The sequence below is a fragment of the Mesocricetus auratus genome, unplaced genomic scaffold (assembly GCF_017639785.1).
Source record: "Mesocricetus auratus isolate SY011 unplaced genomic scaffold, BCM_Maur_2.0 Super-Scaffold_100031, whole genome shotgun sequence".
Classification (NCBI taxonomy): Eukaryota; Metazoa; Chordata; class Mammalia; order Rodentia; family Cricetidae; genus Mesocricetus; species Mesocricetus auratus.
In genome coordinates, this window is record NW_024429212.1 from 5,878,709 (window position 1) to 5,905,956 (window position 27,248).

General features: G+C 45.6%; 4 long non-coding RNA genes across 7 annotated transcripts in view; 1 reads left to right on the forward strand and 3 right to left on the reverse strand.

Annotated features, from left to right (window-relative positions):
• LOC110343249 overlaps window positions 1–27,248 on the forward strand; it is a 56,502-nt gene that overhangs the window by 28,257 nt on the left and 997 nt on the right. The window lies entirely within an intron of this gene.
• LOC121135141 lies at window positions 9,049–13,593 on the reverse strand. 2 transcript variants are annotated; one of them, XR_005872332.1, is made up of 3 exons: window positions 13,521–13,593; window positions 13,228–13,414; window positions 9,049–9,345 (listed from the first exon to the last, which is right to left on the reverse strand). It is a non-coding gene; the product is annotated as an uncharacterized LOC121135141 (long non-coding RNA). The 2 variants fall into 2 exon arrangements; XR_005872333.1 differs by having other exon boundaries at window positions 13,228–13,409; window positions 13,521–13,579.
• Window positions 20,557–23,368, reverse strand: LOC121135142. The gene is made up of 3 exons (XR_005872334.1): window positions 23,317–23,368; window positions 21,241–21,386; window positions 20,557–20,868 (listed from the first exon to the last, which is right to left on the reverse strand). It is a non-coding gene; the product is annotated as an uncharacterized LOC121135142 (long non-coding RNA).
• On the reverse strand, window positions 24,229–27,144 carry LOC121135143. 3 transcript variants are annotated; one of them, XR_005872337.1, is made up of 4 exons: window positions 26,824–27,144; window positions 26,463–26,546; window positions 25,638–25,742; window positions 24,229–24,278 (listed from the first exon to the last, which is right to left on the reverse strand). It is a non-coding gene; the product is annotated as an uncharacterized LOC121135143 (long non-coding RNA). The 3 variants fall into 3 exon arrangements; XR_005872335.1 differs by lacking the exon at window positions 26,463–26,546; XR_005872336.1 differs by having other exon boundaries at window positions 26,463–27,144.

Below are 27,248 nucleotides of genomic sequence, written 5' to 3' on the forward strand. Positions count from 1 at the left end.
CTCACCTGGCTTCCAGGACTGCAAAATGGTGGCTTCCAGAAGGCTGAGGCGGGGGGATTGAAGGTTTAAGGCCAGTGTCAGCTGCATATCGAGATCCTATCTTTTAAAATGTAAGAAGAAACTTCTACACAAAATAATAGCAAGCAGCATTTAGCCTTATAGTAGGACAGTCCATGTTTACCTGCTAGAGCAGGTCAGTGTTGGGCAATGCCAGGATCCATTCACTCACCAAAAGGAAAGGGTCGAAGAAGAACACTGGAAGGCTTTTGTCGCTGTTGACGATAATACTGAAAACATGCTGATAAAATTGTGTGATTTTACTGGTGACTTTATGTAAGAGGAAGATTGCTCTTGTAAGCTGGTAGGAGACTGGCTTAAATGTGCCTGACGTGCCAACTTTATCCACCTCTCCTGGCAGAACATCCGGAGAAGAGCCGTAAATCCCTGTGTGGTGACAGCTGTTCTGCCTGGAAATGCTCCCTGGCTGGCTTTGCCCAGTGCATTTCAACATTATTTTAAACTCTAAGATAAGTGGGGGTGGGGCACAAAAAGGGAGTGTCTGAAAAGGTCTCTGTTAGGCATTGTGAATCTCAGGGTGGCTGGGAGGGAGGTCTCAGGCAGAGCACCCAAGGGGGACCACTGAGGAAACAGACCCCTGGCTTAGTCAGGCAAAACTCCTGCACGACCCTCAGATCCCAGTGCCTGGCCTATCCAAGGGCTCAGACCCCAGGACCCAGTCTCTCTCAGGTACCCTCACCCTAGTGTCTGGCCATCCAAAGCACTTAGACCCCATGCTCACATTATCATTTATTTGGTCACATTTTCTTTTAAGTGGCTAATATTGATACCAAAAGCAGAAGCCAGAGACTGGCAGCTGGTAGGTCTGAGGACAGGAGAAAACCGTGTGACTGGATGGAGAACCATGCTACCCCATGTTTAGGAGTTTTTTGTGTGTATTGAATATTTAGTTAAATAAGTGAAAGGCTGTCTCAGGTTGGGAATTAGCAGTGATAACACAGGAATCTCAAAACTCCATTATAATTTAGTATGTAACAGTAAAGTATGTAGTCTGACTCTGAACTCTTGGGCGACTGTCTCCGAATTCTTTCCTCGTTGTATGTCTGCCTCTGATTGGCAAGAGTATAAATTCTGTACGAATTCTGACACCCAGCACTTGTAACTACAGCTTTGATTTTTCTGCTCTTACACGGGAGCAGGCTGCAGATGCTTTCATGGTGACACAGATGACCCGTCCTTTGGAATCTGTTTTTCTTTCATTTTTGACATTTTCCTGCATACCTTTAGTTTTACTGCATTGGGAGTCATTTTGTCTACAAAGTCAGTCTTGCAGAGGCATGCTTAAAGTTCTCCTCAGGAAGCTGTAGCCACATGACTTGGTGTGTGTGTGTGTGTGTGTGTAGAGAGAGAGAGAGAGAGAGAGAGAGAGAGAGAGAGAGAGAGAGAGAGAGAGAGAGAGAGCATGCACCTGTCTGTCTCTGTGTGTAGCTATATAGCTGTGTGTCTGTGTATCTGTCTATGTGTGTCTGTGTATATGTGTGTGTTTGTGTCTGTGTGTCTGTCTGTCCGTCTGTGTGTGTTTCTGTTTGTCTGTCTCTGTGTGTGACTGTGTGTGTGTGTGTGTGTGGTCTGTGTATCTGAATTCTTTCCTCGTTGTATATCTGCCTCTGATTGGCAAGAGTATATCTGTGTATCTGTGTCTGTGTGTTTATCTCTGTGTGTGTCTGTCTCTGTGTGTGTGTGGGTGTGCTCACATGGAAGTCAAAGGATACCTTTCAAGAGTTTCTCCTGTCTGTCATGACCACTGAACTCTGGTGACCAGTCTGGGTACAATCTCACTGGCCCATATAGAAGGTTTTCATGGCTCTCTAGTGACATCTCAAAGGATTGCTGAGAGCCCCTTCTTGCCTTTTGGTAAGACCATAGGCTGGTTACCAAGGCGGGTGAATATGAGAGTTGTCTGCTGAGGTAATGCAATGGACCACAGGAGTTGAGACAGAAACTTTCCAGAAGTGGGGTTTCTTGTGAGATTCTAGAAGGCTGTCAGTTCACAGCTGGGAAAGAAGAAAGTCCATCCTTGGTCACATATGCTTAGGTCTTAAACACAGTTCATTGTCGTTTTAACATTCTTATTGGAAATATCTGTATGAAAGGAATATTGTCTCTGTGAAGGCAGCTTTTACAGCCAGAATTATTTTTATTGTTTGTTATTTTATTAATACTTACTTGTATTTCAACCAACTTGAAAAAGCCAGTTCCTTCCTCCCGCCATGCAGGTGTGAGGTATCAAACTCACACTGTTGTGCTTAGAGGCACTGAGTATTCATCACAGGGTCCTGCTGGAATTCTCTGACACTCACTGCTTGAGAGACCTCAACCAGAATCCAACCAGGCTCATTTGCCATCCTGTGTCCCTTAAGTTTGACAGATTTCTATTTTTCAATTCTGTTTTGAAATAAAACAAAACCTCCTTATCAATATATGTGTGATCAAACTACCCAACAGCTGGGTGGCACTCAACTCCTGAGGGTGCTTGTCTAGCAGACTAGTAGACCACTCAGCAGTGATACCCACCCTGTGTCCATTGATGCCTCTCTCTGCTCCGGTTTGAACTTAGCCGGGGTGATTCAGGGTTCTGGGATACTTAGGAAGCACAGGCTACCTCAAGGACACCAGCCTCTCCTGGGCAATGATCCTGGGAGAGAGTTGGGTCCATGGACCCTTTAAGCATAGTGGGTTGACTGAGCTGAGGAGTAGAAGGAGCAAGCTATTGCCCCGCTGCTTCACAGAGGGGTTGGTGCTTGTTTGAGGAACAGCTAAGTCTTTGCTTTCCTTGAAATATCCCCTGGGCTAGGCTACAGGTGAATGACAAGCTATCACAAAGTGGTCCATCCTCAGAGAACAAATTCCTCATTGCTCAGCACCTGTCTCAGTTTCCTTTCTGTGACTACGATAGAAGCCCAGAAGAAAGCACCTTGGAAGAGAAGGTGTTGGTTGGGCTTTCAGTTCTAAAGGGAAAATAGCCTGTCACGGTGGGGAAGGCATGGCTTCAGGAGCATGAAGCCAACTGGTGGTCAGGGATCGAATGATCCTGTTTCATACATACACGGGAAGCAAAGAGAGAGAACAGGAAGTAAGTCCACACCACAAAACCTCAAAGCCCACCCCAAGGGATACTCTTCCTCCAGGAAGGCTCCACCTCCTAAAGTTTTTACAATCTTCTCATATAGTGTGACCAACTTGGACTGAGTGTTCAAATATATGAGCTTATGGGGGGCATCTCTTATTCAAATATGTCGTAGTTAGGGTTTCTATTGCTGTAAAGGACACCATGACCACAGCAACCCTTAGAAAGAAAACATTTAATTGGGGCTGGCTTACAGTTTCAGTTCAGTCCATTATCATCATGGCGGGGAGCGTGACACTGTGCAGGCAGACACGGTGCAGGGAGTGCTTATGGGCAACAGGAAGTCAGCTGACTGTCACACTGAGGGAAGCTTGAGAACAGAGATCTCAAAGCCCTCCCCCACAGTGACATACTGCCTCCAGCAAGCTACACCCACTCCAACAAAGCCACACCTCCAAAAGTGCAACTCCCTTTGGGGACCATTTTCTTTCAAACCACGACAAAATACCACCACCACCACCACCACCACCGTTTTCCTGTTTCCATGGCTGTCCATGAGCTGCTATTCCTGCCTAGAATCTTCAGCTTGGTGAGCAGGTGCCAAGTGAACTGCTGTGCACATGTCTGCCACGTGGATGCCAGGACTCCCCGATGGCCAGGGAACTTTCTGGAAGTAACCATTAGCTAATTCATTGCTATGCCTTAGAGTGAGGTCTTGGAAGTTGTATCTGAGTTGTGAATGTGTCTCAGCTTACCAGCTGTGCCAACGTCTGCTTGGAAATCCTGAAAACTTCGCAACGCAATTATCTCAGGGGGGAAGTGTGACCAAACCAGAAGAGGTATTTGGGAGGGGCTCACACTGTTTCCAAGAAGCCCATCTTTAGGCCACAACGAGTACGAGTGCCCTAACACCCTGACTCCTCCAAGCTGTGAACACATCCTCCCCTCTGTTCGTTTCTTGACCATGTGGAGATATACAGGTAGGCTGTCCCTCTGCTCTGATCAGCCACAGCCCTGCAGCCCAGTAGACACTGTGGGCCCCAGGACCCTAGAGCAACTCTTTTGCTCAGAAATGTTCAGGGAAAAGAAGGCGTGCACACGCGATGAGTTGTCAGGAGGATAGGAACCACATAAGGGAGAGCAGAAAGCAACATGCTGGTCGAAGCCAAGGTTCTTTGGAATTTTCCATTATAATATACTCAGTGTGGGAAATTTGGAAAGGAACATCTGGGGGGGGAGGGAAAGGGGGCTTAATCTCCAGATCCCAGGGAAAGCCATGAACATTTATGACAAATTTTCTTTGATAGCTTTACATTATCCTTAATCGTAGTTCTTCTATGTCAAACATAAAATTTTACATTTCTTGGAACAGAACTGCTACACAGAACCTGTTACCATACACAGGGATAGATGAGTGAGTGTCCATTTACTGGATGACTAACTTTTGTCTCTTATGGGCACACACTAAGAATTTTCCACAGCCCGTTCACCTCCTGGGGGACATTGAGATTTTTAACATTTTTTGCTATGACTGAAGAAAAATACTATACTGTAGCCTTATTGTGGTTGGGCCACACCGTCCAGGAGACTGAAGATCTCTTTGCACTGGGCAACCTAAAGTTGACCCATAACTTGCCCATGTTTCAGGCTCTGAGAAGTGAGCCCGGGGCCCTGCGGTCTCCGTGAGCCTGACTTACATGCATAGTTTACAGCAGGGATGGCAGGATAATCTGAACTGTGGCATTGTAAGTTGCTAGCTGTGTGACCTGGAACAATGTTTTAAATTTGTTCTCAGATGTGTCACCAGTGAAAGGGGGTTGACACCCACATTCTAGGGTGAACACTGAAAACTCAAGACAAAATATTTAAATGATAAACTAGTCAGTAGTCAATATCAGGACAACCAGTGTCCACTTGGTTAACACAAAATTCTGTTGCATATTTTCTTATCATGTATTAAAATTCAAAATAAATGCAACATTAAAATGTGAATGGAAAGGAGGAGGAAACAGACTGATTCTCTCTCACACACACACAGATAGATAGATGATAGATAGAATAAATGTGTCCATTCTGTAATGTCAGAATGAAGGCCACTCTAAGGAAAATCTGCACACCTTTCTGAGACAGTAAGGAAGTGACTGATAGAATGAACATACATCACTTGTTAAGAGTAGACCCATAGCCAAAGTAACATATTAAATAAATAAATCAATCCAGACAATGCAAAAGTGCAGGCAGGTACAGAAGAGGAACCTACTTTATCTCACAATACAGGGTTATTTTTAAGAAATCATTATTCATGTGATCCACAGGATTGCAGAATAAAGGATTCATTCATAAGAGAATTATTATAAAGGGACATTTTGGCAGCTCAGTGCTAACATGATATCATGAGTTAGTGCGTTAGTAGTGTTGTCTGCAGAAGGGGGCAAGGAGAGAAATACGTTTGCTGCTCCCCCGCCCTATCCTGGCATCCAAGCAGAGCACAACAGGAATTAAGTAAGTCCCCTAATCCAGGCTAAAGCCTGTCCACCTCAGCTCCCTCTCCACACAGAGGAGTGAGTAGAGAGGATGGCCAGGGCTAGGTAACAGAGAGAGAAGCCAACTGCTCAGCGAATAGGTTCTCTGGATACTGGCACTGGCAGCCCCCTCCCACTACCTGTGACATCCTTGAAAGAAGGGACTGCCCAGAACTCCCCAAGGCATGGGTGCTCATGCGTACTTGAGTGTGGAGGCCTGAGGTTAACGTCAGGCCTCTTTCCCAATTGCTCACCACCTTAGGTTTTGAGACTCTTTTACTGAATCTGGAGCCTATGGATTAGGCTAGGCTGGCTAGACAGCACCCCCCATCCTCCTGCCTCCCCATCCCCAGTACAAGAATTATAGGCATATGTAGCCAGACTCTAATTCTGTGTGAATAGTAGGAATCAGACATGGGCCCTTGTAAGCATAAAAAAAAGTCTTTTATTGACTGAGCCATCTTCCCAGCCCTTCGATATATTTATGGAACTTAATTCTGTGGTTCTATAGCATGAACTTGTACATAACAGTGTTGTACCAGAATGTCTAAAGGTGGGAAACCCTGAACATCTACAGAGTGAAGCTGGACATGTTCCCTTCAGAACTGTAAGATAATAAATGTGTGCTTATTTTTTAAAGATTTATTTATTTATGCTAGAGTGTCTGTGTGAATGCTCCTCTGCTCGCCAGCAGAGGGCACCAGATCTCACTATAGATGCTAGTCAGCCACTATGTAGTTACTGGGAATTGAACTCAGGTCCTCTGGAAGAGCAGCCAGTGCTCTTAACTGCTGAGCCACCTCTCCAGCCCAAATGTGTGCTGTTTCAAGAAAAGAAAAAGAAAAGCTTTCACTCAGTGAATATTTGCTGAATGTTGGTCATGTTCCAGGTGCAGCAGGCACCAGGATGCATCTGGGAAGGAAGTAACTGTGACGTACATTGTGAGCACATATCACAGTGTACACTGGCGTGTGAATATGTGTGTTCTCAGTCCCTTTCATCGAGGTGAAAAAAAGGGATTTCTCACCGTTGTGAGTTGAAAGGAAATGGCCCTCAGAGGAAGTGGCACTATTAGTAGGTGTGGCCTTGTTGGAGGAAGTGTGTCATGTGGGGACGGGCTTTGAGGTCTCTCTTGCTCAAGCTTCCCTCAGTGTGACAATCAGTTGCCTGCAAGATGTAGCCCTCTCAGCTCCAGCATCGTGTCTGCTGTCTGCTGATGCTCCCCATCGTGATGATAATGGACTGAAGCTCTGAAATGGTAAGGGAGCCACCCCGATGACATGTCCTTCAAATGAGAGTTGCCATGGTCACCGTGTCTCCTCACAGCAATAAAAACCCAAACCAAGACAGAAGCTAGTACCAAGGTGCGACATTGCTGTGACAGACCTGGCCATTTGGGGGAGTGGGATTGTGAAAGGACTTTAGGACTTTGGGCTGGAAGACCCGTTAAATGTTAGGAGCTCAGTGAGATGTTCTTTAGGAGCTTGGAAGGTAAGGAGAAAGCAGAAGATGGAGGTCTGGCTTGCAATATTCCAGAGAGAAGTTTAAGGTTTCCATCAGGGCCATTTGTTGTTTTGGATTAAAATCCCGTGGTTCTGGTAAACTGGGGCTGAAGAATCAGCTGTGGTTAACCAGATTCCAGAACAACTAAAGCAAAACTTTGCTTTGCTGGGATACTTGGCGCTGGTCGGCTGGAGCTGAGAAACTATCGGTGATTAAGAAGAGACCAGCATCACGGAGGTGAAATCTTCCGGGAAGTGTTTTCTGAGAGCACAGAGAAGCTGTGGGCCGGAGGCAGCCGAGATTGTACCTCGTGCTGAGAGCCAGACTTGGTGATGTGTTAGAGTCACCCAGGCGGGACTGGTTTTGAAGGCATGAAGGGGTCATGGAGAGCAGCTGTGGCTTGGCCCTTGAGAGGCCATTAGTGAAGGTGAGTGCAACCTCGATGGCAGCTGAAGGCCCAGGACTGAAGTTGAGGCCTGACACCATGAGGAGGGCCTATGACAGGCTATTGGTGAAAGTGCAGCCCGGTTGCAGAAGACCCAGCATTTTGGAGATGCCAGTATCCTGGGATGACCTCCAAGAATAATGGAGTGGAGCCAGCCAGAACCTAGATGACAAGCTGTATGAGCTGCAGAGGGCAGAGCTGGAGAAGAGACCCAGCCCCTTGGAGGAGCCCAGAAGACTATGAGTAAATTCTGGATAATTGGACATTGAATTGCTTGGTTCAGATTGTGCCGGTACCCTGGTTCTTCCCTCTCAAAGATGAAAGATTTGAGCTTTTAAAGGAGATTGGGTATTTTAACGAGACTGACATTTTAAAGACTGAATTTGTAAAGACTGTGGGACTTGTAGAATTATTTATGATTTTAATGTGAGATCTTGGGGATGAATATGAAAGGAAGGCCTAATAGTGCTGTGTTTCTGTGTCAAGATGACAAGGTGGGTACGCTGTGCTGGCTGCTTTTATATGCCAACTTGACACAGCTAGAGTCATTGGTGGAAGGAGCCTCAGTTGAGAAAATGCCTCCAAGAGATCCAGCTGTAAGGCATTGTCTCATTTAGTGATCAATAGGGGAGGGTCCAGCTCGTGGTAGGTGATGCCATCCCTGGGATGGTGGTCCTGGATTTTATAAGAAAGCAGGCTTAGCAAGCCATGGGAATCGATCCAGTAATCAGCACCCCTCCACGGACTTTATCAACTCCTTCCCCCAGGATTCTGTCCTGTTTGAGTTCCTGTCCTGACTTCCTTTAGAGATGAAAGCAAGACTGGAGTGTAAGCCAAATAAACCCTTTCCTCCACACTTGCTTTTTGGTCAAGGTGTTTAGTCACAGCAATAGAACCCTAACTATTGACACTCATCCTATATAGTCCCTGGGCCCACACAGGCATCACAAGGAGAATAGCATCCTTGCAGGGAACAAATGGTCATAAGCATGGGACAGATGGGGCCTGGGTGGTCCACTGAAGGACCCTTCCGAGGGTGACTCAAGCTGCCTCCTTCCTCTATGAAACTCCTGATTGAAGTTACAGATTCCACAAGAGAGTTCTGGGCTCCTGGTCCACATCCCTGGGGTTTAGGACCCCTGGGTTTCCAAATAAACACTATACCCTTCACAGGCCTGGCTGTGTTCTCCTGGGTCCAGCCTCAGAGGATGTTAAGGACCTTGTAGTCATTCATCCCTAAGAAGCTAGACTGAGCTGCCCATCCTCAACACACCGATTAAACAAACAAGTTATAGTGAAAGGCAGAGAGGGGAGATGTATTCGATGTGGTCACGTTGGGGAAAGGACAGCACACAGTAGACCCCCTCTGTCCCCTAAGTGCATCTTCAGGGTTCTGACAAGAGTCTTAGGTTAAAAGAGAACAAGAAGTGCGTGTAACTCAGTAGTTTAATCAAGGTGTGGTCCTGCCCATCATAGGCCCATCATTGCCTCAGCTCCAGTCTCTCCTGTGTAGTCTGACTGGAGTGTATGAAACCTCTTTCTGAGAGACAAGCTCTGCCTCTCGGTGACATCAGCTCCAGTCTCTCCTGTGTAGTCTGACCGGAGAGTATGAAACCTCTTCCTGAGAGGCAAGCTCTGCCTCTCGGTGACATCAGACTTCATTCTTTTCCTTCTCCCAGCATGAGATTCCTGGGAAATTCCAGCTTCTTGGGAACCATTGTTTCAGCTGTCTGATAGAAAAGAGCAAAATGTCTGCCTTCAGGATGTCTCTGTTCTGCCAGGAACAATCAATTGCCCATTCTTCATTTTTACACTTCACTCTCTTAAAAATGTTAACATGTATCAATCTATATATTTATTTACTTAGTGTGTGTGTGTATGTGTGCATACCCTCATCTATTTATATATTTATTTAGTGTGTGTGTACAAGTGTGCATGCCCACATCTATTTATATATTTATTTAGTGTGTGTGTACAAGTGTGCATGCCCACATCTATTTATATATTTATTTAGTGTGTGTGTACAAGTGTGCATGCCCACATTTATTTATATATTTATTGTGTGTGTGTGTGCGCGTGCCCTCATCTATTTATATATTTATTTAGTGTGTGTGTACAAGTGTGCATGCCCACATCTATTTATATATTTATTTAGTGTGTGTGTACAAGTGTGCATGCCCACATCTATTTATATATTTATTTAGTGTGTGTGTACAAGTGTGCATGCCCACATTTATTTATATATTTAGTGTGTGTGTGTGTGCGTGCCCTCATCTACTTATATATTTATTTAGTGTGTGTGTACAAGTGTGCATGCTCACATCTATATATATATATATAGATATAGATATTGTGTGTGTGTGTGCGTGCACACACACACATGCTGAGGTGGATGTGTAGAGGTCAGAGGACAACTTGCAGGAGAGAGCATGGTTAGTTCTCTCCTACCAAGTGGGTTCTGGGGATTGAACTCAAGTGTCAGTGGTGACCAGTGCCCTTTCCTGCTGACCCATCTCAACCCTGAGGGATTTGGTGTGAAATCCCCTGACATATGCTGTGTCTGAAACATCACAAACAATAGGAACTAACAGCAGGGGGTACTTCCATTACTGTGAGGCGACCATGTGTGAGAACCATCCCTCCATGACCTCTTGGATTTAGTTATGTCTGGAAGGGCTGGCAGAGGTGACTGTTTCTCTGGTTGGCTTTGAGACAGAGTCTTGTCATGAACACAGGCTGCCCTCAAGCTTACCATTCTCCTGTGTCAGCCTCCCAGCTGCTGGAGTTAGAAGCAGGCATCAGCACACCCAGGGAGGCTTTGATTCAGTTTTCCTGGCATATCTCTGAACAATTTTCTCTATCATCTACCCTATGGTTTTATCTGTCTCTTGTTACCAGAATGAGGTCGGTTCTGGTTAGTTTGAGTAGGGTCCCAAAAGCCTGTAAAGGATTTGGAGACAGCGCCTGTTCCCACTGTTAGAAAAGGACCAAGCTACATAACTGTTACATATTTGCAGAGTGCCTATGTCAGTCCTATGCAGGCTTCTGGTAAGACATATTTCTTAAGAAGTTTGAAGTGTGACACAATCAGTAGGAAAAAATGATTGTCTTAGCAAAACATAAAATCCTGGTAAAGCAAACTAGATACAGAAACAGCTCATCTCATAGCATTATTTACAACAAAGTATACTATCTATCTGCAATGAATTAATATTGAATAACTATTGTCCCAATAGCCAAATTAACCCTTCTCAATATTGACAATATATATATATGTATATATATATATATATGTGCCACATGGCACATAGCCTAGGAACTGTAAAAGTGCTCTACAAATAAGCTATTGATAAAAGTAATCTCTTTAAATTTAAGTTGCCTTTGAAATTTAGAAAGTTTAGGAATTTCCTGAGCTTTAACAAAAAAAGCATGGTTTAGCAGTCTAATTGTCCTTTAAAGTTAAGATATGAGTTGCTTATATTGTAATCCTATGACAAAATTTTTCTCAGCCTCAGTTTCCAGAATTTATATTGAAAGTATTCCACTAGTAAACTCAAAATTTACATTTCAATTCTTGTACATTTTAGTTAGGTCTGACTGAGATATATAATTATATATATATAGAGAGAGCCATAAATTATATATATATTATATGTATTTATATATAATTGTATAATTAGTTTGTCTTCAGTCCTATCCTATAGTTAATTCTTAAATTCTTGTATTTTTAATTAACCTCTTTTGCAGTGGAAAATACACTAGCAATAGCTCCTATATATTAATGCTGCCAAAAAATTGTTCCACAAGCTCTCACATTCATACATAAATACACATTTTAAATTATACATGCCAGGGACAGTGTTTTCACTTTGTATGTAATAAGTTCAAAACAAATTTAAATGTGTAGTCAGAGGTTTGTTATTTAGTTATTTTCAGGATTGAGTTTATTTTTCTTCTCATGCTCTGTTAGATACAAAATGACACAAAAACAATTACATTGAATCATCATACATTTGTAAAACACTGGTCAACTTGGAATTCTCCAGTGTAGACCCCATGTTCTCCATGGTTACAGAGTCACAACAGAGATTCCTCTCAACTTTATTTCCTGCCTCAAAGATTCAACAAAATCCCTGTGGCTCAGCAGAGCCCCCAAAGACCCACACAATTTAACTTTCTCTGTCATTCACGATGACCAAATAATTCAACATAACTCTGAATTTGCTCAGGAAGCTTCCAAACTGACAAAGCCAGTAACATGAGCAGTGTAGTGTCCAAATGGTTCAACAGACCCCAGTAGCTAACATTAACCCAAAAGACAATCACCAAATGACGGTTGTCAAAATGATTCAACGCCAATGACAGTTCCAAAGAGCCTCGAACTAAGAGGGCGGCAAAGTTCAAAGGGCAATGATCACAGAGCCCCTCACCAAAAGGTGGTGTAAAGCAGCAGCCAGAGCTGCCTGAAGCAGGAGACAGCAAAGGCAACTCCAGCAGCTGCAGGAATGTTTCAGTCTCTGTACTCAGGGTGAACTTGAGTGATGATACCCAAAATGTGTCTTGTCTCTTGGCTGGCATTGTTAGCCTCAGAGACTGGTCCCTGGAAGCCCTAACAAGCTAGACTCAGCCCCTCATCTTCAATACACTGATTAAAGTAATATTGGAATTCAGAGAAAGGAGAGCAGTTCAATGTGACTGCGTTGGGAAGAGGAACAAATGGAGTTCAGTGTCCCACTGCCCCCCCCCGTGCCCACTCCCACGTCCATCTTGAGTTCTGACGTCAGGTTTAGGTTAAAATACAGGGTAAGAGGAATACACAGCTAAGCCAGTCCTGGGAAGGGTGTGTTCCAGCCCATCCCTGATGCACTGTTGTCCTGGCTCCTGACTCTCCTGCAGGTGCTCTGAGAAGGTCTCAGAACTGTTTGAAATCTCTTCTGAGAGACAAGCTCCTCCTGTAGCTAAATGCAGGCTTCATCCTTTCCCTTCTCCCAGAATGAGATTCTTGGAGAAATTCTAATTTCATGGGTATCATTTCTTCAATAATCTGATAGGCCAACTATTTGGTCACAGCCTTCAAAGGGAGGGGCACATGTGTCATAATAAGAATATCTTTGCTCCTGTCTAAAGAAGTACAAGGAAAAATGGCAGGGACACCTCTCCCCAGATCTGTATAAGGCAGATCCCCAGCCAGGGGCCCAGAATGTCACCTGAGGTGTGTACAGCCAGCCTAGAAGCCCAGACAGCACTGTGGTAGCAAGAAGATAGTCACTCAAGCATCTGGGTTCTAGACCTGGAAAGTTTTTTGAAAGTTTTTGACTAACCTTCACTACCACTGGTTCCAGCTCTATGCTCAAAACCCCAGTCATGAAAATTGCTGTGCATAAGGAATTGCCTATTATACACTATGCGAGACATATGCCGAGGGAGGGGGAACACTCTCATCGGCCAAAGTATGTGATGATCCTTGACAGGGACCTCCTATCTATCAGTGAGGGGACCGTGTGAATGTCTGCGGTGAAAGGAAGCATTCCGCACTGCAGACTTCATGGGACTCACAACAATTCTGGAAATAGCAACAATACGAGTAACCACTGGAGATGCTGAGAACTTACCTTAGTGAAAACTGGTAAGCAGGGAGAAGGACAGACTGTTGAGACAAGCATTACAGCCTGTGAGACAGAGAGGAAGAACAGAAACCAGCTTTGCTTTGCAACTGTGCAATGAAACAATAGCGTGCAAAGACTGTCCTGGGCCCCATACCACACAGGAACAGCAGAGGGCTTCTGATGACGGTCTACACTGCAGGCAAGGAGTCAGAAAGGAGAGTCATAAGAACAAAGGAAGAAGATGGAAAGTCCTGTAACCCCAAAAAGAGCAGTGAGGAGGCACAGTAGGCCACCAGGACCTGGGCTTCTTGAGTCCTTTCCGGTGCCAATGTAGAATCAAGGTGGTGAAGGATTCCTGTGCTTGCCTTTACAATTATCTCTGAGAAGTTCCTGAACACAGCATTATGATGTCATGTTGTGACGTCTGGAGGGTCTAAGGAAGTGTGTGGGGAGTGCTGGTATGCCAGTAGAAGTGAGGTACATGACCATTGTAGGGCCTTTGTTTTCTTTTCTGTCTGAGAGCTTCAAAATAAATACTCCACGTGTGAGCATGGTGCTCTGTTATAGACCAGCAAGCTGCTGGAACTGGACGGCCAGCCTCTGGTTCCCTGCCTCCATGTACAAGGTGTCCTTGGGCCATGAATCCAATGTGTGGCCCCCACTGTGAGGGAGCAGCAGTGGGGTTCACCTGTGGGGATTTCTGCTGTGTGATGACACACATCTCAGGCGTGTGCGCGCGCACACACACACACACACACACACACACACACACACACTCACACACGCATCTGTCTCCTAGCCCTATCATCATTGTCCTCTTCTATGAAATGGATGTCATCAGCTCTTCAACCATGACGTGCAGTTTTAGAGGAGCCCAGGTGTATGGAACACATGCTACACTTCAAACCACTGTCTTGAAGATCTCCTGCTCACCTGTCTCTCCTCAAGGCTTTAACTACCCAGACCCCGACCAAGTGTCCCATGCCCAGTTACAAAATTGGACATAGTTGTCCTGAGACAGGGGGCCACTGACCAGACATCACACACACACACCACGACCACGTTTACATAGGAGGTACCCTATTAGAACCCCACATTGCATCCAGGGAAAAGCAGAAAAAAAAAACTTGGCGAGAACACCTTCTGTGCTATGGCAGGGCACCTGTTCTCAACTGGAGATGTAAGAGAAAGCTTCCAGCAGCCATCTTGCCTTGTAGGGTTCTACAGCAGTACGGTGACTCCTTCGTTCTTTAGCACAAACACACCTGAGCCCAGAGACCAGTCCCTCCTGAGATACAAAGGTCACATCCTTAGTGTCAAACAAATGCAAATCTTTACCATTGCTCCCTCCTTTGGCAATGCCACCCTGCTTCCCTCTGTAATATCCTACAGTGTCACAGATGTCAATGACCCTTGAATTTGTGGTCTCTGTTAGTTTATCCCCAAGTCTCAGAGACAGAAACAAGAAGCCAAATCTGAGACTTCAGTCACGATTCAGCAGCCGCCACAGACTAATATAACCACACACACACACACACACACACACACACACACACACACACACACACACACACTGTGCAGCATGGCCTAATGCCAGCCTTGCTGAGTCAGGACAGCATGTGGTAGGACTGGCGTGTGGCCAAGGGCAGGCTGAGGTGCCCTCCTGAGCCAGCCCGGGAGGCAGGACTGGAACACAGGCTGTCAGAAGCATGTGGGAGGGGGAGTCCTGGGAAAGTCAAGGTTGCCCTGGTACATCCTGCGGCATCTCCAGTATGTGTCTTACATCAGAGCTGCTGTGACCTGTGTCCTAGCCTCGCCACTGAACTGGCCGGGTTACATCTAAACCTTGGTTGGTAACAAGGACGAGCCAAACACAATGACTTCTGGAAATATGGAATTCACTCCTCAGCATCTTTTCAAGGTTGCTGATCCTGCATGGTCACCCTGACCCAGGCCCTCAGGTCTTGCTGCTCTCCCATTTTTTTTCAGGGACATTTCTCAGTAGGGCTGGAGGCTATGAGCTTCTCTGAGGAGTTGGGCGAGCTCATGGTTTCAACCTTCAACCCATAGCTCCTATCCCTTCAGGTACTAGCCATGCCAAGGAGAAGGGACAGGTGCCAGGTTTGGATCAAATGACCGCTATATCCAAGTTGTCTGCCACTCTCCCTGGTGACAAATCCTGGCTGTGCAAGGACCAAAAAGATTGATGGGCAGTTTCCATTATTGGCATATCTGTTCCTGCTGAGCTGCAGGATGTCAAACCTGTGTCCCTCATTTTATAAGTTGTAGGGTTCAGTGACATTCTGCCTCTAAAGGATACGAGGATGCATGTTGCATGCATGCATGCACACGTGTTACATGGGACCACTTTTCTCTTGGAGAAACGTCTCAGGAGAACAAATTCTACAAAGGGAACTAGACCTAGACAGCATGCTCCATCCATCCAGGGTGGAAGATAAGCCGGCTGAGAAGAAATCTAGTGACACCTTCCTTCTACCCCTGTCTGGGAACGAGAGTTCCACTGTACACTGCAGATATGATGGTGGGGTGGGTTGACTGGTGTCCCCTAAGGACGTTACTGTCATGTGATGTCAAATTAACTTGTCATGCTAGATTTTGGATGCAGCCTTTTCCATGCCTCTCCTTAGCTTCCAATAGCATTTCTAACAGGAATCCCTGATTCTCTATAACGAGCAAATGCAACACAGAGGCCATCCAGGGACGTGAGTGGTCTCCAGGGGGGATTTCCATGTGCACCTGTACTGAATTAACCAGGTAAATCAGCTCGTTTTGGAATTTGTATAGCAAGACACTGTGGTTGGGTTAGAGAGATGGCTCAGTGGTTAACAGCACCGGCCGCTCTTCTAGAGGACTCCGTTTGGGTTTTCAGCACCCCCGTGGTGGCTTACAACCAGTTCCTGGAGTCCTGTTGCCCTCTTCTGGCCTCTGTGGGCACACACATGGTATACAGACCCATATGCACAAAACAGAATCTTAAAACGGAATCTGTGGTTAAGGAATGTATCCCAAAACATTCTTGTCTGGGATTAACACTTCCGTCGCAAAGGACACAGAGAACACCCAACACTGTGAAAATTTCTCCAAAACTGCTGTGTGACAGGGACAATGGCCTCTTAGGTAGCGTGGCACCCATATCTGTCTGGGAAGTATCCCTGACTTGGAAAGCAGGTTAGGGAGCATGGGGCACAGCCCTGTCGCCAGCCCCGCCAGGGTGTTTGTCATCTGGCAGGCGTCCTCGGTCACCTTGCCGCCGCCTGCTGACTCTAAGTTACACATTAACCCACAACTCATTTCCAGTAAAGAGGCATCAGGGTTTGCCCACGGGAGCCAATAGGATTACAGGCCATGGTTCTATACATCCAATGTCATCGAAGGACGGGGGCTCCTTTTGCACCTGGCCCAGCGGCCATCCGGCTCTCGGGTTCCTTTCTGCATCTGGAGGGCATCCATCCGTTCCTTAACTCACCCTGGAACCAGTTCCGTCTGCTTTCTGCCTCTTTTATGAACTAACCACCGAGTCGATAATTCTCCCGCACCTGTCCATGCTGTGTGCGTAAGAGCCAAGCTTAAGGGCCATAAAGTTGCACTTGTGTCCCCGAGAAGGAAAGGCAGACCAGGGCATGGCAACTCCAGGTCAACAGCACCCAGGGGACAGTCCTGATCCATCCCAGCTACACCCCTCCCCCCCAGGATTGCAGTTATGGATCCCATCTTGGAGGCCAGCAGTAAAGGCTAGCACCCATGAGTCTTTCCAGGCTAACCCTCAGCACTCCAGGCTGACACCTCACAAATGGGGTGAACTCACACTCAGGTAACATGGGCACCGATCCCATAGGACTGTTTCTGTAGGAAGAGGAGAGACAGGTGCAGACACACACAGCTCACACAGAAAGAGGCAGAGACCAAGTGTGCATCTGGGAACACGGAGCCGCGTGGATGGGTGAAGTTGGAGAGACAGAAAGGACCTCATGGGCTTTCTTGACATTAGATTTTGGGGGTATAGGACTCACAATAAATTTCTACTGTTTTAAGATTCCCCCAATAAATAGATCACTTGGCTGTCCCAGGGCATTGGCATACCCAGAGTCAATGTCCTCCAGGGTATACACATCTAGATAGCAGAGCTGGGCTGTCCTTGAGCAGCCTAGAGCTGACTGCCCATTCTAGAAGGTTAAAAAAAACACTGTTAACACCAAAGTAGCTGTGTCAGTCCCAAAGATGTGTACAATTGCTGTAAATGCCTTGGATAGCCTCCAAAATACTATTTGTAGGCATCTTCCGGCTCTGCGGGGAGTCTGGTTCCTTTTTCTAAATCAATGAATGCAAAGCTCATCAGTTTAACACGAGACATCAGCAAACCACAGCCTCTGACAGGAGATGTCCACTACAGTCCGACTGCTTTTCTTTTGGTTGTTCTGCATACGCTTCTCTCGGCATTCACAACCCAGGGCCTGATCCTTGTGGGCACTGGTTTTATTAGGCAGTGTGACTGACTCACTATAAGCTCAGTTCGAGCCAGGGTGGCCTCCAGCCGGCCAGGAAGGACATTACAGACTCAGTGCAGCTCCATGTGATGCCTGTGCCAGCGGCCCTGAGTCCTTCCCCAGAGGACAGATGGTCTGACAAACACACGGACATGGACAGAGAAGACCTCACTGCCTGTAGACATCCCTTTCTTCCAGATGACAAGGGCAGAACTAAGCACAGCTGCCAGTGTTCCCGTCCTGGTCAGAGGGAGGTGTCTGGGCCAGGTCTGCTTGTATTCTTTGTAATTCTATCTTGTATTCCTATTATGCAAACTGTAAATACAAAGCTGGCCTTTAGACCAATTGGCTATGCAAGGACTCCTTCTCGCCTGTGCACCTGTCCCGGAGACCCACAAGTGACCTTGATCACCAGGTTGGAGCTTGGGATTCCTTTCCTTAATGCTTTTCCAGAAAAGCCAAATAGCTTCCGAATCTCACCATGGGAACACACAGGACATCTTGGTTTTCTCCCTGGGTGATTTTCTTCCCTACGTGGTGAGCCTCCGAAGACCTCTGAGGGCCACTATGCAGGAGAGCAAGACAATCACTCTCTCCATCACCAGTAGGCCTTTGCAGTCCAAGACCACACTCACACCAGCCCCCTGAGCACCAGAGAGTCATGGTATTTGCTTTGAGTCTCTGGAGGCTACTGGGGACTTAGGCCTCTACCTCTATTGTGACTAGCACACCCTAGTTGCTATAAAAGTCTCTTTCTGCAGGAGTCCAAGCTCACTCTCAGAGCTGCCCAGGTCTTTTGCAATCATGCTTGTTAGAATGGACTACATGTTCATTAGAAAAAATTCAGATGTATTCATGTGTAAATGCCATGAAAGGAGGTCTTATTAGGCCTGCGACATAAAGTCTGGGAGTCATACCTTGGCTCCTCAAAGGGCTGGCTGGGACAGCTTGCTTCTGCCCCTTGCCCTTTGGGGCCATACACAAAGCTCCTTCATTACCCCTAGGTGCTACTTTCCTGTCCTGGGTCCCTACCTAGAGAGCACCAGTCACTGGACTGGACACCCCTTGCTCTCAGAAAGGTGTAATCAATATCTCTGTGTTGGAGGTCCAGCCTTGGGTAAGGCCCTCAGGCAGTTCTGGGCATGCAACACCTGACTTTGGGACCCTCAGCAGGGCGGACCACACATCCAGAGCTACCAAATGTGTTCTGCACCTCTCTTAAACTGAGCTCCGACCTGCTGCTGTCTGCCCCTCCACCTTCTGCTAAGGGCTCCGCCTGCAGCTCTGACTTGGCCCCAGCCAGTCTGTGTTTAACTTACGTTTCTCTGCTGAGGCCATCTGAGGCACAACCGTTTTCATGTATTCCCTCTCCAGACCGCCTTTGGCTTCCGTTTACAGTATTTTGATGAAATGGCTGATGCAAATAGATGCCGTCCATTATTTCCACCTCCTCTCCCCACACGCTCACAGACTCCGCAGATCAGGAGAACCTGGCATTTGTTCTCCGCGGTTCTGTTTGCTGCATTCTGTCCCAGGTCTTCAGACCTCCTAGTCCTTGAGGCTAGCTGGGCTCACACCCTCCTCCAGCCAGCCTGTGCCGGCCCTTCCTGAAACATGGAGGCGCTAGGCTTTCTTCTGTTGTAGTATGAACCCCTGATGCAAATTATCTCACACCATGTGGCTTGAACGTTATTTTCACAGTGCTTAAGGCTGGAAGCCCAGCCGGGCGTTGGTGGCTCACGTCTTTAATCCCAGCACTCGGGAGGCAGAGTCCGGTGGATCTCTGTGAATTCGAGGCCAGCCTGATCTACAGAGTGAGTTCCAGGACAGCCTCTAAAACAATACAGAGAAACACTGTCTTAAACAAACAAACAAAACCCTTGAAGTGGTCAGGAGATCCAGTGTGGGAGCTGCCTACAACAGCTGTCTTGAGTTTAGAGGATGCTTGGTTCACAGTGACTACTTGTGGTGGGTTCACAGTGATGGAGGAGCAGGATGGCTTTTGAGTTTAGAGGATGCTTGGTTCACAGTGACTACTTGTGGTGGGTTCACAGTGATGGAGGAGCAGGATGGCTCAAGCCTCCTACCTCTTCTTATATGCCACTGGTCCCATCAGGAACTCCACGGGACCTACACTCACCCTAATCCTGCCCTGGTGGCCCTACCGATGGCTCCATCAGTTTGGGTAAGAACTGAATATAAGCATTTGAAGGATACACATATTTATTGTATAGCACTGTTTTTTGTGATAGATTGGAGTATGGGTGTTTTCCTGGGAAGACCAGTACCTAGTATCATGGACCCTCCCCCCAGCAGAGAGCTGCTGGTCATCTTCTAGTCTGGAGGCAGTCTGGACTGGACTGGACTGGACTGGACTGGACTGGACTGGACTAGACTGGACTGGACTGATGGTGAAGGAGCTATGCTGACTGTAGCAGGTCTGGGGGGTGGTGAGTGGGCATGAGGTCTCCCAACTCTCCACACCAAGGAGTTCATTCTCGGTATCTCCGTTAATTATCACACTGAACCTTAAACAAGGGCACGTCTTATGCCTTTCTCTGCCTAAGGAGATCTGGGTGTGAAAAGGGAAGATGGCTTTCAAAGGTCTAGACAGGCCACAGTGGGAGAGCTTGATAGCTCCCACCAGAGCCAGAACACCCACCTCTGCCTCATCCTTGGTGTTCTAGAACACACGCAGCCCAGGATCTGGGACCAGGGCTGAGACTGTGTACGCTAAACCATAATCAACCAGGCTACAGCAAGCAGCTTTGCCTGGAAGATAAGTACTGTTTCCTGTTGGAAAAGTGGCACAAACACTCCATAAAGGCACTTCTGTAAAATCTCATTATTAAATGACAGGCTGTAAAGGACGATGCAAGAGATCAAGACTGAGCAGAAAGCATCTTGGTTCTGGGGCCAGAATTCTGGGCTGTAGCGCTGAGAACATCTGGGAAAGCAGAGTCAGTGGCATCCAGAGCAGGTGGCAGATGGCAGGTGGAGCACTCTTCACAAGGACTTTCATCCCGGAGTCATGAAGGTTAGCATCAGAGTGTAGCCTGGTCATTGCATGCACACAAGCAGATATCGAGGAAATGGGAGATTCCGACCACTGTAGGTAGGTCCTGAGACTCTGTATCTGCACCTTTAAAAATGTACTGGTTAGGGGCCTGCAGAGTTGACTCACAGTAAACAGCACTGTCTGCTCTTACAGAGGACTGAGGTTCAATTCCCAGTTCCCACATGCTGATTCACAACCATCTGAAATGCCAGTTCCAAGAGATCAGATGCCTTCTTCGGGCTTCTCTGGGCACCAGACATGCAGGCAAAACACCCACACACATAGAAATATTTTTTTTATCTACTGGTTAGATGATCATAGGAAAGGATAGTTTTTAAGGAATTGGACACTGGGTGACAGAGGAGAAAAACCCTGAGAAAAACTGACAAGGGGGAAACTCCCCACTACAGCCTGAAGAGAGAGCAGCCCTATGTCCGTTACAGAAAACAAATGTACCTGTGAAACCATCTCCACAATGGAAATCCAGGTTCTACATGGCATCACTGGTAATCAGTGGCGATCACTTAGCTAAGTAACACCAATTCTTCATAAAATGGAAGGAGTAAACAATAATTCTATGAGGCCAGAATTTGTTGGTCACCCTACGAGATAAACAAGATGAATGAAACCAGCAAAGTGATCCCCTCACAGTAAGGATCCTCTCACAAGATGGATTTTTATCGAACAAATGACAATAATTTAGTAGGATAATTCATCAGAACCAGGTGGGGCCATGCAATGCAGGGTTCATTCAGCATTTGATCGATCAAGGCCCCTCACATGGTAAAAAACAGAAAAGGAACTAGCATGGTCACCCCAATAGGTACAGAAGACGCATTTAATTCATTTCAATATCCATCCCTGTATTTTTGGTTGCGAGCCTAACCTTTAATGGCTGAATCATCTCTCCAGCCCCATCCTGAATTTAGAAAGGAAGAATCACAGACAACTCAGAATAAACAGGAACTTTCTCAACTTGATGAAGGACATCTTTGAGAAACACACAGCCAGTACCACGCTGGAGGATGAAGGACTAGGGTACTGTGTGGTGGTACTGTGTGTGGATTTACCCGCTTTTTCTTTTGGTTTTTGGTAAAGTGGGATTATCTATTGCCCATGTTTTTGTGAGTGTAGTTAACTTCCTTAGTGTGGAGTTTTCCTTCCAGTACTTTCTGTAGGGCTGGAGTAGTGGATAGGTATTCTTTAAATCTAGTTTTTTCATGGAATATCTTGTTTTCTCCATCTATAATGATTGAAATCTTTGCTTATTATAGTATGACCTCTCTGGATTTCCTCACTGAACCTCTTAGAAGAGAAAGTGGGAAGTATCCCTGAACAAATTGGTACAGGAGACAGCTTCCTGAACATCAGTAGCATAGACACTGAGACCAACAATTAATAAATGGGACCTCCTGAAACTGAGAAGCTTCTGTAAGGCAAAAGACACAGCCAACAATACAAAACAGCAGCCCACAGAATGGGAAAAGATCTTCACCAATCTCACATCTGACAGAGGGCTGATTTCCAAAATATACAAAGAACTCAAGAAGCTAGTCACCAAAACACCAAAAAATCCAATTAAAAAGTAGGGTACAGAGCTAAATAGAGAATTCACAATAGAAGAATCTAAAATGGTTGAAAGACACTTAAGAAAGTGCTCAACATCCTTAGTCATCAGGGAAATGCAAATCAAAACAACTCTGAGACACCATTTTACTCCTGTCAGAATGGCTAAAATCAAATGACAGTTTATGCTGGAGAGGATGTGGAGAGAGGGGAACACTCCCCACTGCTGGTAGGAGTGCAAATATCAGTATGGCAGTTCCTCAGGAAAATGGGAATCAGTCTACCACAAGGTCCAGCAATTCCACTCTTAGGCATATACCCAAAAGATGCACATTCATACAACAAGGACATCTGTTCAACTATGTTCATAGCAGCATTATTTGTAATAGCCAGAACCTGGAATCAACCTAGATGGCCCTCAACTGAAGAATGGATGGAGAAAATGTAGTACATTTACACAATGGAGTACTACTCAGCAGGAAAAAGAAAACAGTGGAATCTAGAAATTCACAGGCAAATGGATGGAATTAGAAGAAACCATCCTGAGTGAGGTAACCCAGTCACTAAAAGACAAACATGGTATATACTCACTCATATATGGATTTTAGACATAGAACAAAGGATTACCAGCCTACAATCCACACCACCAGAGAAGCTAGGAAGCAAGGAGGACCCTAAGAGAGACAGGCATACATGGTCTCCTGGAGAAGGGGGAAGGGACAAGATCTCCTGAGCAAGTTGAGAGCATGGGGGAAGTGGAGAGGGAGTTAGAAGAAAGAGAAGGGGAGAAGAGGAGGGGAGAGGAGGACATGAGGGAGCAGGAAGATTGAGTCAGGGAGGAGTAGAGGAGAGCAAGAAAAGAGATTCCATAATAGAGGGAGCCATTATAGGTTTTTCTGGTGCTAGCAAAATGTTCAGAGATCTGCAAGGATGACCCCAACTAACAAGCAATAGTGGAAAGACTACCTTAAATGCCCTTCTCCGGTAATGAGATGGATGACTGCCTTATATGCCATCCTAGAGCCTTCATTCAGTAGCTGATGGAAGCAGAAGCAGACACCCACAGCTAAACACTGAGCCAAACTCCTGGAATCCTGTTGCAGAGAGGGAGGAGTGATGAGCAAAGGGGTCAAGACCAGGCTGGAGAAACCCACAAAAACAGCTGACTCAAACAAGGGGGAGCTCATGAACCCCAGACTGATTAGCTGGGAAACCAGCATAGGACCGGCCCAGACCCCCTGAACGTGGATGTCAGTTAGGAGGCCTTGGCAATCTGTTGGGCCTCTGGCAGTGGATCAGTATTTATCCCTAGTACACGAATGGACATTGGGAGCCCATTTCCCATAGAGGGATACACTCTCAGCCTAGATACACGGGGGAGGGCCTAGGTCCTGCTCCAAATGATGTGACAGACTTTGAAGATCCCCCATGGAAGGCCTCACCGTCCCTGGGGAGCAGAAAGGGGATGGGATAAGGGTTGGTGGGGGTCAGGGGAGGAGGGGAGGGAGAGGGAACTAAGATTGACATGTAAAACAAGCTTGTTTCTAATTTAAATTTTAAAAAGGAAGAAATATATTTGAAAATATGTGACAAAATAAAAACAAAATTTAGAGATAGTAAACAAAATGTTTACTCTCTAAAATGATTTATAGATTCAATGTAATCCCAATTTAAGTTCAGCATTTCATATGCAAATGAGAAAAGAATAAACCAACAATTTTGAGGAAGAAGGGAACATTTGAATATTCATACTACATAACTTCAATTACTGTAAATCTACTATCATAAAGAAGAATGGTATTAGCCAGGTGTGGTGGCACACACCTTTAATCCCAGCTTTCAGGAGGTAGATTGATCTCTGAGTTCAATGATAGCGTGGTCTACTGAGTGAGTTCCAGGAAAACCAGGGCTATACAGAGAAACCCTGTCTTGGAAGGAAAAAAAAGCATGATATTAACTTTAAAAAGAAATAAATTGAACAGAACAGAGTCAACAAAGAGACCCACACATATGCAGCCAATTGATGGCTGCCACAAAGACAAGAGACCAGAGGTAGAATGGGCTTCAGTAAACGGTGCTGTTACCACATGTATACACACATGTAGAGTCTTCAGTAAACAGTGTAGAACTATGTACGTTACCAAATGTATACACACATGCGGAGATCTACACCTCAACCATTTATGCAGAATGCTGACTAACAAATAGGTCAACACTATTTATGACCAAATGATTATTCACCTGAATAACTAATGTAAAATGGATCATGTTCCTAAACACAAAACTTAACTTGACAGTACTTTCCAGAATAAAATCTTTATGATATCTTACTAGACAATATAACACCAAAAACATAAAGGAGGACAATCATCTCAAACTTAAGAAGTCTGCTCTTTGAAAGACAATTCTAATAATAGAATGAAAACGCAAGTCACAGGCTGGAAATAAATATTTACAAACCACACATCTGATAAGGGACTTTTATCTGGACTATTTAAAGAATTCTTGAAACAACAATTGGAAAAGCAAACATCTCAAACAGAAGGGAAGAGGGAGGGAGGAAGGAAATTTAAACACACTTCAACAGAGGAGTTATTTCAATGACAAAATCACACTAAACTGTACTTAAAATCATTCAGATTTAAACAACAGGATGCCCCTGTGTATCTACATAATGCCTACCATTTAAAAACTTCAGTAAATATAGCTGAAGTCTAGAGCGAGAACCTTCATATACTGCCGGGTGGGTGTGAAACGGTGTGATCACTTTGGGAAAGGGCTTTCTGTCTTCTCTCAAAGTTAAACGACTATCTGCCACATGAACCAGCCATTCTGCTCTTAGGTATTTCCCAAGGAGAAATGAAAGCACAGGCTATGGAAACAGCTTAGATATAATGGCATTTGCAGCCAAGCCTGATGATCTAAGTTCAGTCCCTGGAACTCACATAGTTGGGGGAGAGACAGAGAGACTCCTACAGGTTGTAAATGTGTGACACACACACACACACACACACGAAAGGAAAGAGACGGCTTCTACAGGTTGTATATATACACGCACACACAGTAGACAGACAGACAGTGCGACACACACACACACACACACACACACACACACACACACGAAAGGAAAGAGATGGCTTCTACACGCACACACAGTAGACAGACAGACAGTGCGACACACACACACACACACACACACACACACACACGAAAGGAAAGAGATGGCTTCTACACGCACACACAGTAGACAGACAGACAGACAGACAGACAGAGACAGTTCAAGCTACCTCCTTAATCTGCCACCCCTGGTGCTGCCTGTATGCTCCTTCAGTGGGGACCTGTTGTCACTTTTGTGAAGTGGCAGCCGAAGTGACTCTGGTGCTCACCATGGCCTTGGAGAAACCCAAAGAAGGAGTTGAGACAGAACAACGATCATATTAATTTGAGGGTGGCAGGCAGATGGTTTTGGGGGCAGTTTAAGATGAAGAGGCAGACGGCACTTGATGAACTAATGAAGCCTGTTGTGAACAACGAGGTTTGTCAATGAGATCAGATTGTTTGATGGGCAATGATCAATGACACCACAAGCCTGAACAGTTGGAAAAGAAGGAAGAAGAAACGATGATGTGTTCCAGCAGCAGACTAAAAAGGGAACCTGCTCCTTTACCCCAGAATACATTCTCAATTAGAAAGCCACAATCTGGTTTCCACCACAGTCTGACCATCGTATAGTTTTCTTTATTCTTTCATTTCCAGATCCCCATTTCTTTATTGTACGCAAACTAACTGGTGTATGGACACAAGCCTATTGTGGTTTCTTTTTTTCTTTTTTAAACTAAATGACCAATGTTCTGTTTTAATTGACATCAGAAGGGGATGGTCTGGGGAAAGTTCTGGTTCTATGAAAATATCCCCCTCTCTCTGTTAGTGGCATGTTCATTCAGCTCATATCTGTATATTCCAGTAAGTTATTTTGTTCTCATTGTTTTAACAGATGAACCCAACAACATAAAATCCCTGCATACTGTCTTAGGGTTTCTATTGCTTTGAAGAGACACCATGACCATGGCAACTCTTATAAAGGAAAACATTTAACTGGGGAGGTGGCTTACAGTTGACAGATTCAATCCATTATTGTCACTGCAGGGTGCATGGTGGCGTGCAGGCAGACCTGGTGCTGGCTGCATCTTGATCAGCTGGCAACAGGAAATAGACTGTGACACTGAGCAAAGCTTGAGCAAAAGAGACCTCAGACCCCTCTCCTAAGTGTTATACTTCCTCCAACAAGGCCACACCTACCCCAAAGCCACACCTCCTAATAGTACCACTCATTTTGAGCTTATGGGGGCCAGTTACACTGAAACCTCCACAATACCTTATCCGATTGGAGAATTTAGTGCTTTTTATTTATTGTTGTAAAACCAAGGGCAATTTTGTAACTTTTTTGTATATAGCTGTTACGTGTAGGACTACCTGTGAATTATCCTTGAAGATGATCCTAGATAGTTTTCTCTTCAAGCCAGCCACCTTGTTGTTTAAATCAACTTCTGGTTTAAAGTGAAAATAAAATTCAAGAGAAATGAAAGCATGCTAGCATATAATTTGTACATAAATGGTCCCAGTGTTCACAGTTAAATTTCCAATAAAAAAACTAATTTCCATCAAGAGGTAGCATACATCCATATAATGAAATATACTGAGCAAAAGTGAAAATATGCTGGCTGAAAGGGCCAAGCAAAAATAAGCTGTTTTCTATAGTATAGGAACTGGGACACACACACACACACACACACACACACACACACACACACACACACGAAAATGAAGGATAAACAAGGGTCCAAGGCACTTTGATGGGTAGTGTCGTGTCGTCTGACCATGGTGCCACCACAGGAGTA